Here is a 21,067-nt window from a genome sequence, read left to right as displayed (position 1 = left end):
AAACACGCCTGAAAATCATGAAACTTGGCATGGTGTCATGACATGGCAACAACATGCTGTGGTAAATTTTTTGGCCGAATTGGGACAACTTTGGTATAAGCTTCTTGCAAACCGGAGCTTCCCTCAAGAAGGCTCGTGGTTCCGTGAGGAAACGGGTCACCTCCGTGTGCGAAACGAGATACGCACACTGCCTTCTCCCGCCTTAATTTTTTACACAGGCAGATTAGACCAAATAGAGTATCGTGCTAAAATTTGGAATTATTCCAGGCTCGTTTGGCCTTTTTTATACATTAATTGAGTTTCTGCGCATTTAATGTGCACAATTCAAATTTTAACTACAAGCACATGCTCTGGTGCACTAAAGTTGGTTGAAAAATCATATATGTGTCCTTGGGTGAATTTATAGGTCCCATGCAAGAAATGAGAATGAAATTCAAACATCTGGGCATCGTGGCTAGGCCGGAAAGATCGAGAAACTTGGTTTTTTCATTCTTGTAAATCCAAAACACGCCTGAAAATCATGAAACTTGGCATGGTGTCATGACATGGCACCAACATGCTGCGGTAATTTGTTTGGCCGAATTGGGACAAGCTTTGGTGTAAACTTCTTGCAAACCGGAGCTTTCCTCAAGAAGGCTCGTGGTTCCGAGAGGGAATGTGTCACCTCCGTGTGTGAAACGAGATACGTACACTGCCTTCTCCCGCCTTAATTTTTTTACATAGGCAGATTAGACCAAATACAAGTATCGTGCTAAATTTTGGAATTATTCCGGGTTCGTTTGGCCTTTTTTATACATTAATTGAGTTTATGCGCATTTAATGTGCATAATTCAAATTTTAACTACAAGCACATGCTCCAGTGCACCAAAGTTGGTTGAAAAATCACATGTGTGTCCTTGGGTGAATTTATAGGTCCCATGCAAGAAATGGGAATGAAATTCAAACATCTGGGCATCGTCGCTTGGCCGGAAAGATTGAGAAACTTGGTTTTTTAATTCCTGTAAATCCAAAACACGCCTGAAAATCATGAAACTTGGCATGGTGTCATGACATGGCACCAACATGCTGCGGTAATTTTTTTGGCTGAATTGGGACAAGCTTTGGTGTAAGCTTCTTGGAAACCGGAGCTTCCCTCAAGAAGGCTTGTGGTTCCGAGAGGAAACGTGTCACCTCCGTGTGTGAAACGACATACATACACTGCCTTCTCCCGCCTTAATTATTTTACCCAAGCAAATTAGACCAAATAGAAGTATAGTGCTAAATTTTGGAATTATTCCGGGTTCGTTTGGCCTTTTTATACATGAATTGAGTTTGTGCGTATTTAATGTGCATAATTCAAATTTGAACTACAAGCACAGTGTCGGGGGAAACGACACCTATGGGATCACAGGTGGCGGGGCGTGGACCTGCACAAAGAGCAGGTCTAAAAGATCAGGGGATTTTTACCCAGGTTCGGGCCGCAAACGATGCGTAATACCCTAGTCCTGCTTTCGTGTATATTTGGTGTTCTTGAGCTCTTGAACTAGCTGCGGTGCATGCCCAGTCCAAAAAGTCTGAATCCTTCCTCAGTACGCCTCGGTCCTCGTTTTATATGTCAAAGGGGTCACTACAATGGCACACAGGAGGTGGAAAGTATCTACAGTGTACAAGTTTATCGCCTGGCACCGTAGCACAAACGCGTTCAATGTGTCGCCTACGCGCCCTCTCACTTTATCGGGGACGGCAACAAAGCCCGTCCCGTCCATCGCCGCCTCGTCTGGCTCCGACGCACGTCCAAGCTGTCGAGGCATGCAGCGCCACGCTGGCTGGCTGGCTGGCTGCTGTGCTGGTGTGGTGACAGGGTCTTCACGAAGATCTGCATGTCACCACGCAGGTGCTTGACTGGTCGGCCTAGAAGCTACATACTGCCACGCAGGTGCTCGCCTAGTTGGCGGGCTGGTTGCCGTGTTGGCACGGGCGCGGGGCAGCGAAACGTTGGTGGGTGTGGGCCTGGTTGTGGCCCCGCAGATGCCCCGACAAGGGTCTTGCCGGGTTTTCACGGGCGTCCCCGCCAAGGGTCTTGCCGGGGTCTCGTGGCCGTCCCGGCAAGGATCTTGCCGGGGGTCTTCGTCTGTCCCCGACAAGGATCTTGCCGGGGGTCTTCGTCTTCTGGTTTTCATGTATATTTGCAGGCCCTTGGTCTTCCATAATGATCTGCATGCCACCACGCAGGCGCCCCTGAGCCTTGGTCCTGATGTTGCCGATGGTGTCAGAACTCTCAGGCCCAAGGGTGGCGGCCTTGCTGGTGTTGGGCAAGTTGCCCTGGCAAGGCTCTTGCCGGCACTGTGTAGGCCGCCCCAGCAAGGGTCTTGCCGGGGGGTCCACCTTGCCCCTATTCTCTTCATGCTACTGGCTTGAGTACTGCCTTGGCGCTCTTGTTCCTTCCCTTCCTCTGCTCCGCCACGCACGGCCGTAGGTGTGGCTACGACTGCCCGTGCACAAGTAAAGGGGTACAGAAAGGCCCCTACTTTTGTACACCGACACACAGGCTCCAGTGCACCAAAGTTGTTTGAAAAATCACATGTGTGTCCTTGGGTGAATTTCTAGGTCCCATGCAAGAAATGGGAATGAAATTCAAACATCTGGGTGTCGTGGCTCGACCTGAAAGATTGAGAAACTTGGTTTTTTAATTCCTGTAAATCCAAAACACGTATGAAAATCATGAAACTTGGCATGGTGTCATGACATGGCTCCAACATGCCGTGGTAATTTTTCTGTCTGATTTGCGAAGGCGCACACATTAACAATCAACAAAGTCATTTTGGAACAAGTGCTGTCACGTTACAAATTGGAAACACAAGTATTATTGAAACCGTGGGCGTTCTACTTACCAATTACGTGCCGCCACGCGTCCCCTTTTTTTATTGGCTAGGAGGTGTCGTGTGGGGTAGCTATTTGAGTACGGGAGGCGTGCGATCAGACCCCTACGCGTGCTCATCAGGAGGAGAGCCCTTTGACCGCTACCCGCCGCGCACCTCCCTCCCAACGTCTTCATTAATGGCGCCCGAGCCCCTGTTCTACGGCGTGGCTATATGTCTCACTGGACTGAGATTTAAGAGAGAAAAATGAAAATCTGAAAAGAAAGTTTTGCACGGATCTTGATGTAAGATCTGACGGACCTGTATAGCATCGACTGCGACTTATAGCAAGCATGATGAATATAAGGACAATGACAGTGGATAATAATTGTCTTACATATTTAGGAACATAATTAAAAAAAAGCCACATGCGGCAACGCCCGAAATACACAAGGGCAAAAGAAGAAGGAAGATAACAATCTGGCTCGCTGATCTCTACGTTGCTGCTGGTCGCGGGAACTAGTCTCCGCAGCGAGCGGCGATGAGCTCTTTCTTGTCCTGAAGATGCTGCTTGAGAGCATCCACGGATTCCTCCACCAGCCTTCTGCGCTCAATGCACAGCATGGAATTCTCGTCCATAAGTTTCTTGACGATGACGCCGGTCCTCTTCAACAAGCAGTGGTCTCCTCCTGCTGCTCCGCACTTCCGACGATCTTCGCCCTCAGCAGGTCGTGCTCGGCCTGGAGCTTCGCATTGCTCTCATTTAGTTGCCGGATGACGCCGATAGCCTCTTCAAAAGAGTCTTTCATGTCGTCCCGCAACCTCGCCCAGCTGGAGATCTGATCCATCTGGCTATGGACGATCGCATGCATGCGCTTGTAAGAGTCCTCGCCTGCCCGCGAGGCATTTTCCCAGGCTGCCGCGGCGCGGGAGGACATCTCTGCTGCATTCGTGGTGCGGTGGGACATCTCTTCTGCTTCCGCCGCACGGCCGGACCAGACTGTCGCATCGACGACGCGGGCGGGACCTGCGTGCTGCTTCGGCGGCGCGGCGGGACCTCTGTGCTGCTATGGTCGCGCGGCGGGACGTGCCGGCTGCGTTCGGGGTGAGTCGGGACATCTCTCGTGCTTCCGCTTCCATGCTCGCATCTCCCTGGTGGCAATCTCTCGACCCAGAACTCACGCTGGCCATGGCAGACGCAAAGGGAACGATGATGAATGACTTGTTTGTTTTTGTGGATGAGGAGTTGAGGAAGAATGTGTAGTCATCTTGGAGTAGTAGTATTTATAACCGAGTAGTAATACACTCCTAAGTGGGAAACCGTTTAGGTTTTGATCGGTGTGAACAGGTTTGCAATTTGGAATGTGACGGGACGCATGCTCAAAATTTACTGACGGTTATAAGTGCGGCACTATTCCCGAAGGCGTAACATGGGCACGTACGCCTTCTGGGCCGCGTACGTGGCGTTTGCACCATAGGGTGCACCGCAATAGGCAATGTCATCACACGTCTTGTTCCAACAACCGTGCACGCTCGTTATTACCATCACACACGCTTCTTTTAATTAGAATGTGTGTGCCCATATAGCGCACACACGTTGATCTATCTAACTGTTTCAGTTTGTTGTGGCTAATCGCAAACAGTTCATCCATGTGAAGTGTATGCCATCAATGTCACGTCCCTAGCCTTGCTATGCACTTGGACTAGCTTGGTTGCTGCATCATGTCTAAATTTCATTTAAATTTGAATTGGGGATTGTTAAACCCTAGCACCAAATGAATTCAACTAGGTTCAAAATAAAAATATTTTCAATGAACCCTAAATGCCTTTAAAAAATGTTCATTATTTATGGAAAAAGGTTAAAACCTTCACCAGAGGTCATGCACATTTTTCCAAGCCATTTATGGTCTTTGAATTAATTCAAAGATATTTGAATTGGAGCAATTTGGATGCTATATATATTTCAAATGCTCCAAAAATGTTGGAAATTGTTAAGGGTCACTGGAATAATTCAGAAGTCACCCATAATTATTTCCAGGATTTTATGAAATGGTTTAGTATTATTACTAAATCACAACAGAGCAAAAGAAATAGAAAAATAGAAATAAAAGAGAGAGAGAGAGAGTTACCTGGCAGCCCACTTACCTGTGCAGCCCAGCCGGCCCATCTGGCCATGCCAGTCCTCCTCCTCCTTGCGCCAGAAGGACGAGGGCGCGTGGCCTCCGCACGCCAGCATGCGCGCGGCCACCTCCTGCTTGCCGCCGCTGCTGCTGGAGGGCGCCAAGAGCGCCACGACACCCCCTGCATCTCCCCCCTCTCTGGTTCCTCCCTCTCCCCCCAGCGCTAGCGCCGCAGCCAGAGCACGTAGGCGTGCTCAGCGCTTCCTCAAGAAGCCGCAGACCCCACCAGTTCGCCTCGAAACGCGCTGTAACGCCGAAACCGCCGAGACCCGAACTCCGGCCGCCGCCCTGCTCACCGCCGGCGCTGCTCCCGGCCACCCCGCTGCCTCCCGTCCGGTCCTTTGGATGCGGACGAGCAAGAGCTACTCCCCGGTGCCCTTAGCTCACCAAACCACCACCCGTAGCTCAAATCTGAGCCGAGCCGCCGTCGTTTTGGTCGCCGCCGGCAAGGCTCTGGCGACCGATGACGTGGCACCGTCATTAGGCGCTAACCCCGCTGCTTAAACTGCCCACAACCACTGACAGTGGGCCCCAGGCCTGGTCAAACCTCAGACAGCGCTGGGTTGAACCGGGATTAGCCCTGTGTCGCTGACGTGTGGCCCCCACATGTCAGGTTTGACCTGGGTCAACCCAGTTGACCGCTGACACAGGCATGACGCAATTAATCCTTTTCTGGATTTAAAATAATTCAGAAATTCCAGAAAATCCTATAAACTTCTAAAAATCATAGAAAATAATCTATAACTCAGATGGAAAACATTTATATATGAAAAATGATCAGAAAAATCCAATCTATCCATCTGTACCATTTCCATGCATGTTAGAACAACTTATGACTACTGTTTAGGACAATTCAATTAAATGGCATTTAAGAAATCACATATGGAGTTTGAATTTGAATCTCTGATTCAAGCCAACTCCATTTAACTTGCTGCTAGTTGCATTAGCTCAAAACACATTCATATTGCCATGTCATAGCATGCATCATATTGTGCATTGCGTTGATCGTGTTTCTTCTCTGTTTGCCGGTATTGTCCCCTCTCGGTAGACGTTGCTTCGACGATGCGATCGATGACACCGATGAAGAACTATACTATCTTCAGAAGTGCCAGGAAAGCAAAACCCCCTTGTTCATTTCGATACAATCCCACTCTCTCGCTCCTGCTCTCTTTTACTGCATTAGGACAACAACGCTTCAACTATTACTTGCTGCGGTAGCTGAACCCCTTTATCCTCTGCATGACCTGTCATTTCCACAGTAAATAGATGAAACCCACTAGCATGAGTAGGAGTTGTTTGAGCCCTGATGTGCCTACTCATTCTGGCTTGTTTGTCATGCCTGCTATTGCTTAGAGTTGTGTCAGGTCTGATTCATCGGGGATGAATTGGAAAGTGGTGAACATGTCCTACTGTGTGAGAGCTAAGTGTGTGAACACGATTTGGTAAAGGTAGCGGTGAGAGGCCATGTAGGAGTACATGGTGGGTTGTCTCATTGAAACCGTCCTCAGGAACTGAGTTCTGTGTTTTTGATCCATGAACAGTTACTACCACGCATTGGAATGCTTAAGTGCCCCTCTCGACTTATTAATCAACCTGATCTCTGTCCAGGAGTTGCAACTAGTTTCTGGTGTTTGTAGGTAGTGTTAGTAGTCTACCAAGTGGCACCCGGTACAGGTGGGCTTGGGACAGACTAGGCACACGTGGCCTGGTGTACCGAGTGGCACCCGGATGGTGGGCTCGGGAACCCTGCACACATCGTTTGGGGCCGTGAGCGACACCCCGGCCGGATCTCCTTGCGGATGGAACCCGAATAGGCGATAAACCTGGACTAGAGACTTGTGTGGTTAGTCAGGTCGTGGCCGACTCCCTCGCCAGGCTTCCGCTTGAAGGTTGCCGAGGTACACGAGGTGTACATGGTGGTAAGTGGCGAGAGCGTGTGTGACGAAGTACACCCCTGCAGGGTTAATATGATCTATTCGAATAGCCGTGTCCGCGGTAAAGGACTTCTGGGTTGCCTATAACAGTTCATAGACAAGTGAAAGTGGATACTCTAAAATGCGCAAGATAAGCGTGAGTGCTATGGATGGCATTCTCGTAGGGAGACGGGAGCGGATCCATAGTGGTGTATTGATATGGTGAATATGTGGACTCGTGTGCGCCACCTCAAAAGAGTTACTTGCAGTTGTAGTTAGGATAGCCACCGAGTCAAAGCTGGCTTGCTGCAGTTAAACTCCACCACCCCCTTTGTTGATACCGATGCATATGTAGATAGTTCTGATGTAAGTCTTGCTGGGTACATTTGTACTCACGTTTGCTTATTTTATGTTTGCAGAGAGACGTCAGTCTCGCTAGTAGTTCCGTGTGGACTTCGACGTTTAGCTTGATACCTCAGCTACGATCTCGTGCCCTCGGCAGGATCTAGTAGATAGTCAGGCTTCTCAGCCTTTTTCATTTATAGTTGTCTGTACTCAGACATGTTAAGCTTCCGCATGTGTTTGACTTGTATGCTCTGAATGTTGGGTCATGAGACCCATGTTTGTAATATCTGGCTCTTCGGAGCCTCATGAATCAATACTCTGAGTCGTAGAGTCTTGTTGTGATGCCATGTTGTATTTGCACATATCGAGCATATTGTGTGTATGATTGAAATGCTTGGTATGTGTGGGATCCGACAACCTAGTTGTTTATCCTTGGTAGCCTCTCTTATGGGGAAATGTAGTTTTGTGCTTCCATGAGCCATAGTAGTCCGCTACAGCCCGGTTCACCGGAGTCCTGCTAGCCCAGCACTACTGCTCCGGAACACTTGACTGGCCGGCATGTGATTCACTTCGTTCCTGTGTCTGTCCCTTCGGGGAAATGTCACGCGGTGACATCCGGAGTCCTGCCTAGCCTGCTACAGCCCGGGTTCCCGGAGTCCTGTTAGCCCAGTGCTACAGCCCGGATTCGCACGCTGCTGACCGACATGCTCGATGTTGATTCATGTATGCCTGTCCCCGTAAGTTAGTGCCACTTTTGGTTCACGACTAGTCATGTCGGCCCGGCTTCTCCGTCATATGGATGCTAGCGACACTATCATATACGTGAGCCAAAAGGCGCAAACGGTCCCGGGCCATGGTAAGGCGACACCCGTGGGAATACCGTGGGTGAGGCCGCAAAGTGATATGAGGTGTTACCGGCTAGATCGATGTGACTTGGAATCGGGGTCCCGACAATCAATCGCAGACACTTTGATCTGGCTGACCCGTTTCTGTTCTGTTGCCTAATCGCAAACAGTTAACCCTTCTGAAGCGTATGCCCTCAATCACACACACCTTGATCTGGCTGACCGTTTCTTTTGTGTTGCCTAATCACAAACAGTTCATCCGAGTGAACAGTATGATGTATATCGCACACGCGTTCATCAGGCTGCCCATTTCTTTTGTTCTGCCTCATCGCAAACAGTTCATTGGACTGAACCGTATGCCCTGCATCGCACACGCAACTAAAATCTGAACCGTGTTTGATGGCTCCGCCATCGCAAACGTTTTGCACCTTTTTTGACGGTTCTTTTACACCACCGTTTGCGATTATTGCATCGCACACAGTTTCGTCGAAGGGTCTCTGATCGTAGTGTCGCGTTAGCAGCATCCTGCAGTAGTGTATATGGAGTAAAATATCGAAAATCATCTTATATTTATGAACGGAGGTAGTAATAAAATATTTGGTTTCTGTTTGAATTAGAACCAGGTCCGCAGTGGAGATGAAGTTCTCAAAGTCATGCTGTGTGAACTGGAAGACCCGAGGATGAGTTCTACTGCTAAACTATCCAGATGCTGTGTCCTTGTCGCCACGTGTCCCGAACTAGTGTTTTCCTGTAGCATTTTTGTCAGGCGTGTTCTCGAGGCTGTACTTGACCACAACAATTTCCTGGCCGTGCCTTCGATTACGAAGGGTGTGGTTCTTGTAAAGCTTCCTAACAAATCTGATGCGGCCTGTCTTCATCATCATGTTTATGAGTGGAAAGACCACTCTGTTAGGTTCTCCAAGGTTGATGAGATGGTGATGGTGCCGGTAGACATCTCTCACGAAGTCCATGGCCTAGTCAGTTATGCGGGGTTCATCCCGTAGCTCGGTGGTAAGAAATAGTCTGCGGAGTTTAATTAGTGCAACTTTGCTTGTCTGTAGTAAGCACTATTGTTCAGTACTTGATTTGTGTTTGTACACCCTGTATTGTTTAGTACTGCCGCTTTTGGTGTGTGGTGAGTCCCGAGAACAGTCTATGTTAATGTCTGTCCACTCAATTTAGTCTGTATATTTTGAAGTATCCAGATCATCTTTTTTGTGAGGACGGTTTATCAATTATGGTTACACTCCAATATCTGTATGCATTGCAGGGTTTATCGCAGCCACCGGGATTTCCAGTCCCATGGATGTTCGGTCCATACGATTTGTCACGACCTTTGGACTATCCTGCTTGTGGGAGTAGGCGGGGTCCCTGCATGCCACACGTAGTTGGACGATCAATATTCTGTTTACTACTTCAACATAGGATTTCCTGGTAAGGATTCACTCATGTCACATCAAGTAAATCTTATTGATTTACTGTCTAAATCTTATTGATTTAATGTCATGTTTTCTTTCTTTTGCTGCAATTTTATGATGCAGGTTTTGCCATGTCACATTCATCACAGAATAAACCGTTTGGTTTGCTCTACGATGGCTATTTTTGCAGGTTTCACTTCTTATGTCGTGTCAGTAACGAAGGCACTGTCCGTCACTTATATTATTGGAAAAAATTGGATCAGTCTGTTGTCTGAGTACAAGCTGAATCCCTATGATAAACTGCAGTTTGGTTTAACAAACACGCCACAATTAGTCCTTCTCGCGTTTAAAAGAAATGAAGAAAAAGACTGGATCACGGTCACGGAGCCTAGTCAAGTTAGAAAGCTGATCATAGCAGACCAGACACGATCGCCGCTGTCTTGCACATCGGTACCACCTTCAGCAACGGATCGATCACCGGCAGTTGCTCTAGCACTGGCAGCGGCAACAGCTCAGTCTGATCCAGCTGAGGATTGGGCACCGACCGCGTCAGCGGATCAGGCTGATCTACTGGAGGATCGGGCATCGATACCGGCACCTGCTCCGACACCGGCACCAGCTCTACAAGGAGCACCATCTCCGGCAGCAGCAGCGGCACTACCAGTCGGACTGGCACGGGCACCAGCAACGGCTTCGGCACCTGCACCAACACTTGCACTTGCATCTGCTCCGGCCCGTGCAGCGGCAACGGAACCAGCAGTTGCACCGGCAACAGACTGGTCTACAGTTCGCACTTCATATACCAAAGTCCTTACAAAAACTGACATGGCCACCTTCTTGGTAAGCATTGGCCGCCCAAGTGCTTCGTTCTTTTTTCTTTCCATGTTGTTTCACATGATTCACTGTGTTGATCTAACTGTTTGTGTATGTCTTCTTATTTGCAAAAAGAGAATTCCTAGAGCAACGAGGGAGTCGTTCAACAATCCGGGCAACCGTGGCCAAGTTTCTCTTACCATGCACAACCTTGGTGTGAATGAACCTGCTCAATATACCGTAAGTACAAAGGATGGTGGCATGATGATTGATGCGAAAGGATGGTCAAGGTTCAAATCTAAATCATATCTTGCGGAAGGGGATGATGTCGAAATAAAACTTTCTCGGCAAGGACAGCTGGTCCAAATCAACTTTGAAATTCGTCAGTAGCAGCACGCAACTGCCGAACTGATCTATCCTCCGAGAGATTTTGATGTAATACTCTGGCGTGGTGAAACAAGTGTCCTGTGTGTATAAGTAGTACGACAGTATCGTTAATAGAATTGCAACTCTGATTGCTGGTTAGGAGCTGTCATTCGATTTCATTCCAACAACTGCCGTGCTTATTTATTCAATTTTGTGTATTCGCCTTGCGACATCATATAAAACTAGTGCCGTACCGATCGCTTGCAATATGAAAAGAGCTGAGGTAGAACACATGGGCCCCCAAACATGCAGGCCCACCGGCCCGTGGCCCAAAGTCCAGAATCGTGAGCCTGTCTGAGTATTTCTCAGCTGAACCCCCATAATGCCCGTGCGTTGCACGTAACATCAAGATGCATTTGTATGAGTATTTTATCTTGTGAGAGAAAAGGATGAACGAGGGAAGGCCTTATTTGCAAATGTGGAGAGGTGTGTGGGTACCTTTTTGCAAAATTGCCATAGTTTCCTTCCTATCCGTCAGATATAAATCGGACGGACTATATTGCAGGATGGCAGGCACACCATCATCACCAAATCGTCTATACTGTGTTAAAAAACTCTGTTTTTTATAATTATATATGTTATATATATTCGCCTTGATTTTTCTTATGTATAAAGTCGTGATATAAAAGATCTTTATATTTCTTTACAGAGGGAGTATCTCTCTGTCAAAAATATATTTATGTGTAACTAGTTACTCATGACTTTTTACTTCCTTTCGCAGATATGTGGGGCATCTGGCAATGGGATCCACGTGCCATATGCACCAAATTAGACTGCACAATTGCATGGTAGACACACCCCAGTCGTAGCGCCGCAGTAATGCCCAATGAGCCATCAAATCACGAAAACCCCCACCTTTCCAGCTTTAGCAATAAGTTGGACGGACGAAGTGGCAATATTTCACTGGGCCTGAATCCCCTTCTCCCTCATCTGCTTGTTCAGAGAAAACTCCCACTCGGCGATTGCATAGGGTTTTCTCATGGAGAACCTGGTACGAATTCTTCATCCATCCCCGATAAATCCAAGTCCCTTGGTCAGGGGTAATCCTAGGATGGCAGCCGCTGCCGTTGATGCATTTTTATTCCTACTGAATCTAGTGTGTTTCATTTGCAGTGCCCAAAGTGCGAGGACCCTACAGGTTTCTGCGCCCTCAGCGAGACGCCACACTTGTTCCTTCTCATCCTAACACAGGATTTTAAAACGCGCATAGTATGTTCCTAGAATCCTCTTTTCTATCCGGGAGGGTGGGGTTTTTTGAACATGCTGTCGACTAATTTGGATATTTGGATTGCTATATTTGGATAAAAGGTACTACTACCATGGTCAACCCTGACGCGAAGGAGGAAATTATTTCTAGATTTGGATATAGGGAATACATTGTGTTCTCATATTATTTTTTCCTGCAGTGCATTCCTTGCTCTGCCAGAACACATGTACTCAAGATGCTCGGCCTTGCCATAACTGAATACACCAGTTTAATGGTCACAGTGAAGACAAGCCATGGATATAAGTTCCGAGTTGCGTTCATGAACCAAGAAGATCGCTGCTTTTTTTATGGCCGAACTTGGATAAACTTTCTCAAGTGTTACAGACTGAAAGTTGGCGTACGAATGTTGATGGAAATAGCAGAACCTGGTCTCATCTTCACTGCGATCTTCCACCCCGACGTTGTTCCAATTGTTCATCCATGTTAGTTTTGTATCTAGTTCTTGCTTCTTGCCTCGATTACTTCTTAATCCATCTATTCTGTCTAACTAATCACAATTTAACTTTAGAAGTAGCAACGAGTCTCTCATGAAGATGCTACTTCTAACTAATATTTTCTTATAATTGGTGGCACATGTAGGTTTTTTCAGAGTTAAGCAGGCTACTCGTTTGTTATTCTATAAGAACTCGGCTGTTACTGATGGCACAAAAGTTGACTGGGACGACATCCACAAGTTCCTAGACTTGAATGATCATCTTGAGGTCCTTGTGGGGCGTTTCAATGGTGGAAGGCCACGTGGGATATGTGTGCCACTGCTGCACTCGTCGAACAGGTCCAACTATGTTGAGAAACTTATGGTACGAGCTGTTTTCTGTTATATATGTTGTTCATAAACTCTTGCTTATGCACAGTTTTACAACTGTGATCTTCTTGAAACAGAAACTGCCCAGTTCTATTGTTCCTATACAGATGCCTGACCATGGTCGGGTCAGACTTGCGCTTGGTCACAACATGATGTTTATGTTGACCTACTCCATTCCCCTTGGAGGTGAAAAGATACTTATTCATGGGTGGTCTCAAATAATGAAGGCTCGTCCATCTTGGAGAATAGGACAGAAGATTATGTTCCCGCTTTTCCATGGCTCTAAAGTGAATATCCTCTTTATTGACCACATTGTGAGATGAAGCCGCTTTTAGAAGGTTGTGGATGCGCGGGGTGGCGCCTGGGCCTTGTCCTAGGGCTTGGCGGCCTCACTCTTTTGTTAACTGTAGGCAAAGTAGCACTGTTCGAGGTGTGCTTTGTACGGTTGAACCTGTATAAGTACTCATACTGCTTTCAGCTATGGTTGTTAAGTGCCCCTGCTGGTTTCAGTTAAGGTTGTTAAGTACTCCTGCTGCTTTTATAGTATGTCGTGTTTCTTTAGTCCTATCTTCCTCCAGCCGCCAAAACCAAACCAGTGCCGGCGGGGCTGCTTGCTTCCGCCTCCCACGGCTGGCTGTGCCTCAACGCATGCATCGCCGCCCCACCGTCTCCTAAATCGTTAACGCCGACCTCCGAGGCCTCACCGTCGTCCTCCGTGCGCTTTGGTGCGCTCGCCGCCCTCTCGCGTTGTCAACATGGTCAACAAACAAGAGGAATCGACAAAGGACTTTACGTGGAGAGGATGACAGTAGGGGCCCACCATGTCCATGGCCGGACGCAAGGAAGTTCCTCATTTTTTGTTATATATACTCCATTGTCAGCATATGGAAAAATAAAATGCTTCCTGCTAGTGGTTTCCTGACATCTGGGACCCACGACATTGTCAGCGTATATAGTCAATAGACAAGAGAACAAGACAAGATCGACTAACACCTGGGACGTAGCTGCTCGAGCAATATTTTTTTGTTATTGTTGAGACAGAGCAGGGTTTCAACTGGGCTGTGGCCCGTCTTTCCCAGGCTTATATTTTATGTTCACCACATGACCAGCCCAGCTATTTTTTTGTGAAAATGAGCCTAGTTTATTTTTTCTGAAGAATACCCAATCCAGGCCTACTTATTTTTCTACGCCCTGATGGGCTGCAACTCTTTCAAGACGCCTACAAATCTTGGAAGTAATACGAAATGGGATGTAAATGTAAAAACAGATGAGAAATTGGCAATTACTTTATAATTTCTGATTTTTTTTTCACATTTTCAGATTCCGATTTCACTGGGCTTTAACCTAATTTATATATATCTTCAAAGTACTTTAAATCTGGCTCGACATTTCGGTAATAAAAATAGTTTGGAACCCACAGAAATATGCGAAATTTCATTTAAATTTTTAACCCTGGCCCTGGCCAAGAAAAAACAGATTGCAATAAATTGCATAAGAAGTTGCAATGAGGTATATATAAATTATAAAAAATATAGGGAATGGTCTGACTTGTGGGCCTATTAAGTTAACACGTATGCAAGATTTTTTTACTTGTTATATACGACAATAAATGATTCTAGCGGACGTAACCGTTGGATGTCAATCCAACGGCCGTCGTGTTTCTTCAATCTCTGATTTTCTTGCTCCAGCCGCCAAATCCAGCGCCGGCGGGACCGCCTGCTCCCGCCTCCCGCAGCCAGCTGTGCTGCCGCCCAGGACTCACCGCCCCCTACTACTCGCACCGCCGGCTAGGCCATCCCTCTACTCACCCACATCCCTCCACTGCTGTGGCTTCGCCGCCTCCGCGTCATTCCCTTCCTGGGTCTCGCCGTCGTCCATCGCGCTGGTGTTCTCGGCACGGCGTGGTCAACATTGTCAACAAACAACAACATCGGAAGAGGGATGTACATGGAGAGGCTGACAGTTGGGACCCACAAGGTCCATGGCCGCACGCAAGCAAGTACCTCCTTATTACGCCAAAAATAATGAATACTCCCGCTGACAGCTCGGACCCACCAGCTATATCTTCGCACGCAAGGAAGTGCCTCCTTATTACGCACAAAAAAATGAATACTCCCCTTTCTAGCTGGGACCCACCATAGTGGTAGGCTGACTTGTGGGCCTACTAAGTTGACACGGACGGAGGGCTTTGTTAACTTAGTCAACAAATGATTCTATCACCAGTGGCCATTGGATTGTTAACATCCAACGGTCCTCCTGCTTCTCCAACCTTTGATTTTCTTGTTCCAGCCGTCCAAACCACCGCGTGCTCTTGCCTCCCATGGACGGCTATGCTACCGCGGAGGCCTCACCGCCCCTATTACTCCCACCGCTGGCCAGGCCCTGCAGCGACGACAGCCTCACACCGCAGCCGAACCAGTGAACCCTCGTACTCCTCTCCACGTGGGAATCCACTGCCGTGTCTTCCCCGGCTCTGTGTTGTTCCCTTTCTAGGCCTCGCTGTCGTCCATCGCCTTGGTGGTCTCGACGCGGCGTGGTCAATGTGGTCAACGTACGACTTCCATCGGAAGAGTACTATACGTGGAGAGCCTGACAGCTGGGTCCACGGCCGCAGCAAGGAAGTGCCTCCTTATTATGCACAAAATAATGATTCCTCCACCTGACAGCAGGGACCCACCGGACGTGCCACTGTATTTCGCGAAAAAAACCTTTCCCCCTGACTGCTGGGACCTACCAGCTACATCTTCACATGCAAGGAAGTGCGTCCATATTACAGGCAAAAAAAAATGATTCGCCCCCCTGACTGCTGGGACCCACTAGCTACATCTTCGCACGCAAGGAAGTGCCTGACAGTCGGGACCCACCTGGTCGAAGCGTACGTAGCGTTGACATTCTGGTCGTGAACGTGTGCGTACATACGATCGGTCTATCTGCAGGCTACAGCAATGAACCGTGGCCGTGTAAGGAAGGGCACGTGTCGTAGTAGAGGTGCGCACATAGCATGTACACGTACGTACAACAGCCAGGGTGCAAGAAAGTAAGTACAACCACGTACATACATACGGGCGGGGTCTCGAATGCCTACTCGCACATACGTACGGCCAGGTCTCGTGTACACGGCTGGTTCGGATCAGAGAAACTGCACCGTCGTCGTGTTCACGGGGAGGCAACCAAATGCGTTGTGTTCATCGGGAGGCAACGGAATACGTCGTGTTCATCGGGAGCCAACCGGCTTGGACGGAACAACCGATGGAAACGAGGCCTGGCGTACCGCAGAACGGAGGAAACGACCTTGTGTTCGACCGACCACGGTCTAAACGGGATCCTGTTCATCGGGAGGGGTCTGGCGTAGTGCAAAAGGGAGGAAACGAACTTCTCTTGGACCTCCTACGGTCGAAACAGGGTCCTGTTGATCGTGAGGGGTGTGGCGTACTGCAAAACGGAGGAAACGGACTTGTGTTGGAGCGCTACGGTCAAAATGGGGGTCCTGTTCATCGGGAGGGGTGTGGCGTACCACAAAACGGGACTCCACGGGATACTGTTCATCTCCACCGTTGACCTCCTCCAGCCTCCACGGGCTAATATTCATCCACCGTCGACCTCCTCCAGCCTCCACCTACGACTGTTCATCCACGGGCTCCTGTTCATCCAGCCTCCACCGCGCGCTCCTCCACCGGCTACTGTTCAACCAACCCTCTCCACGGGGTCCTGTTCAACCACCCCTCCACGGGCAACTGTTCATACAGCCCTCCACCGGCTACTATTCAACCAGCCCTCCACGGGGTACTGTTCATCCAGCCCTCCACGGGGTCCTGTTCATCCACCCCCCAACCGGCTCGATCGGGGTCCTGTTCATCCAGTGGAAACGGCCTCTACTACCACGGGGTCTTGTTCATCCAACCCCCCACCAGGAACTGTTCATCCAAAACCCCAACAACGCTCACTATTCATCAAGAGGCACCAGGTTCGATCGGCTTCAGTTAGCAGCAGTAGTGAAGGAATCGCTCGATCGGGTTCAGTTAACAGCATCGATCGATCGCTCGGGTTCAGTAACGCGTAGTCTGCAGTGCAATCGCTCGGGTTCAGTAGGCGAACGCCTCGCTCGGGTTCAGTTAGAGCCCAACGCCTTGCACCCACACCCGTACGTGTACGAGAGTGAGGGAGTCCCGGATTAAGGGGTCCTCGGGCGTCCGGCCTGATATCTATGGGCCGGACTGATGGGCCGTGAAGGTACGAAGACCGAAGACTATATCTGTGACCGGATTGGACTTTCCTTGGCATGGAAGGCAAGCTAGGCGACCAACTATGAAGATTCCTTCTTATGTAACCGACTCCATGTAACCCTAGATCTCTCCGGTGTCTATATAAACCGGAGAGCATAGCCCGGATAGGGGACATTCATTACCATATACACATAGGCTAGGCTTCTAGGGTTTAGCCATTACGATCTCGTGGTAGATAAACTCTTGTAACACTCATATTCATCAAGATCAATCAAGCAGGAAGTAGGGTATTACCTCCATAGAGAGGGCCCGAACCTGGGTAAACATCGTGTCCCCCGTCTCCTGTTACCATCGATCCTAGACGCACAGTTCGGGACCCCCTACCCGAGATCCGCCGGTTTTGACACCGACATTGGTGCTTTTATTGAGAGTTCCGCTGTGCCGTCGCCAAGAGGATTGATGGATCACCTTGTTTTCAAGGATAATATCATCTCCAGAGGAGTCCTGGCCCTAGGCCAAACTCTATGGCTGGGCGGATTCGTCATGACCGCCGGGTCGGCCCTTAAGCCGACGATGACCTCTCAAGTCATCGAAAATCGCCTCTGCGTCGATCCCGAATACTCCGCCCGCATGGATCCAATGGAGTTGTCGTCGTTAAATGAACTCCTGGATCGCATGGCCGCCTTGGGGGTCGCTACAGACTACGATCGGGTTGGGCTTAAACCCGACCAGAGAGAAATCAAAACTCCGCCGATCACCCATCAGATAGCGGTAGTCGAGGAGCGGAGCAACTCTTCTACTATATCGAAGACGAACTATGTTCGGATCTCCGATCTTGAAGGGCCGGATATTCTCCGGCAGAAAGGCATGTCCCGTCCCCCGAACATGGAGTCGGACGATGAGCTTAAAAAATCAGTCGATATCCCGGAGCCCGAACTGCCAGGTCCGGTAGATCTTCAAACCCCGGATCCAAAATCGGGCCAGGGTTCGGATTTCGCTCCACCCACCCACCCGGACATAGATACTCTCATGAGCATCAAACAAAAGTCTCAGGAAACGGTCCACCACTTCTGGGCCAGATTCCGCTTTTTCAAAAATAAGGTAAAAAATTGCCGCGACGAAGACGTGATAGCGGCATTCCGCAACAATTGCGCGGACGAAGGAATCCTCAACGCCATCAATCGCCGCCGCATACCGAAATTTGCTGACTTAGCAACCATCGTACAAAAGTACTGCGTGATGGAAAGCGCCTGGGAAACTCGGGCAGCTCGCTGGGAACCACCAGCCCCAACCCAACCCCCCCAGGAGAAAAGGGTGTACCCTCGTGGCACGCCGAGTCCGACAGTCAAAAAACACAAAGCCGCCATACGGCACGACACCGTTCTGGAGGTGTGGCTCGATGGCCCATGCAAAATACATGCAACAACAGATACCGTGGCAACCCACAGCCTTAGAGCATGTTGGATACTACGACAGGTAGACAAGAGCGGCGAGGACATCCTTATAAAGGACGCTCCGGGACAGTACCCCCCAGAAGATGACGACCCAAGAGTATTGACAGTCTTTGACACATTCGCTTCAAATAACAAGCGCAAATGGGCACTTCGCGAGCTCAACGAAGTCTGCCAAATTGCCGTAATAAACCCATGGAACGACACGGCTATAACATTCAACGCCGGCGACAAACCAAAGTACAGAACAATACGAGCACCAGCTGCATTAGTCCTCAGCCCCATCATGGATGGGTTTTGACTCACCAAGGTCCTCTTGGACAGTGGCAGTGGACTAAATCTCATTTATGAGGACACACTCCATAAAATGGAAATAGATAGGAGCCGCATCAAACAAAGTAGCACAACCTTCCGGGGAATTATTCCTAGTCGGGAGGCGTGGTGCGCGGGCAAAATCACACTTGACATGGTATTCGGCATGCCGGAGAACTATCGGTCCGAAGAAATAACCTTCCAAGTGGCCCCCTTCAGCAGCGGATATCACGCCTTATTGGGGCGGGATGCTTTCACACGCTTCCAAGCTATACCTCACTACGGATATATGAAGCTCAAAATGCCCGGACCAAACGGTATAATCACTCTCGTCAGTGATCCGGACATAGCACTCCGTGCTGAAAACAAAACCGCACCCCTGGCCCTGGAAGCGCTATCCGAAGCCCTCGTGGCCGAAGAATTAGCTGCACTACGCTCCACAGTGGACAGGGACGATGTGATCCTCGACAAACGCCCCAAATCCACCTCATTCAAACCAGCAGAAGAAATAGTCAAATTCCAGGTCCACCCAACGGACCTCAAGAAGACAACATCTATCAGAGCCCAACTGACACCAACAGTTGACGCCGCACTACGAGAGTCCCTGCGCGAAAACTGGGACATATTTGCCTAGCACCCTTCAGATATGCCAGGGATCCCACGCAAGTTGGCCGAACATAGCCTCAACATATTAAAAGGATTTAAACCAGTCAAGCAAACACTACGGCGCTTTTCCGAACCCAAGCGACAAGCCATGGGGGAGGAGCTGGCCAAGCTCATCGAGGCCGGATTCATTAGAGAAATCAAACATCCGGACTGGCTGGCAAACCTGGTGATGGTACCAAAGAAAGATAAATCCTGACACCTGTGTGTCGATTTCAAGGATCTCAACAACGCTTGCCCTAAGGATCCTTTTCCCCTTCCCCGCATTGACCAAATCATTGACACCACCGCATCACATGACTCACTGTGTTTCCTCGATGCATATTCTGGATACCATCAAATCAAAATGAAGGAATCCGATCAAGTTGCAACAGCATTTATTACCCCATACGGGCCGTTTTGCTTCAACACCATGCCTTCCGGGCTCAAGAACACCGGCGCCACCTACCAGCGCATGATCCAAACATGCCTCGAGAAACAGATCAGCAAGATGGTAGAAGCTTACGTTGATGACGTCGTCATTAAGACTAGGCACGTCGAAACACTAATAGACGACTTACGTCTCACGTTTGATAACCTCCGGGCATATGACATTAAGCTCAACCCGGAGAAGTGTGTCTTCGGAGTCCCCGCTGGAAAACTGCTGGGCTTCATAGTTTCCAATAGAGGAATTGAAGCAAATCCAGCTACAATCCGAGCTCTGTCACAATTAGCTACACCAACAGACCTCAAACAGGTCCAAAAGCTGGCAGGATGCATGGCAGCACTAAGCCGCTTTATCTCCAGACTAGGAGAAAAGGCACTCCCACTCTATCGCCTCTTACGGCGCACGGATAACTTCGAATGGACAGACGCGGCGACTGCCAGACTGGAGGAAATAAGGACCCTCCTAGCAAGCAATCCAATCCTGGCTGCACCAAACGCAGGCGAACCCATGTTGCTATACATATCGGCAACGCATCAAGTGGTGAGCGTCGTGCTCGTCGTCGAACGAGAACATGACAGACACAAATTTCTGCTCCAAAAGCCGGTATACTACGTATCCACCGTCCTCACACCATGCAAATCCCGATACCCTCACTATCAAAAGATAGCATATGCAGTCTTCATGGCATCTCAAAAATTGCGACACTACTTTCAGGAGTGCTCGATCACAGTGGCTTCTGAAGTGCCCCTCAATGATATAATCAAGAACCGGGATGCAACGGGCCGGATTTCCAAATGGGCCATTGAGCTCCTGCCATTCGACATCACGTACAAACCACGTCGAGCCATCAAATCCCAGGTACTGGCTGACTTCGTCGCCGAATGGACAGAGGCCGAACTCCCTAAAGAGTACGGCGCATATTCCAACTGGGTGATGCATTTTGATGGCTCCAAAATGTTGGCAGGGGTGGGGGCGGGCATCGTATTAACGTCCCCCACAGGAGATATCGTCCAGTACGTACTCCAAATATTATACACAGACTCCAACAACGCAGCCGAATACGAGGCCTTGCTACATGGCCTTCGGAAGGCCGTATCAATGGGCATACAACGCCTGGAGGTGCGTGGGGACTCAAACCTCGCAAC

Source organism: Triticum aestivum, chromosome 7D (assembly GCF_018294505.1).
Source record: "Triticum aestivum cultivar Chinese Spring chromosome 7D, IWGSC CS RefSeq v2.1, whole genome shotgun sequence".
NCBI classification, from domain to species: Eukaryota; Viridiplantae; Streptophyta; class Magnoliopsida; order Poales; family Poaceae; genus Triticum; species Triticum aestivum.
Note: the sequence above shows the minus strand (reverse complement) of the source record.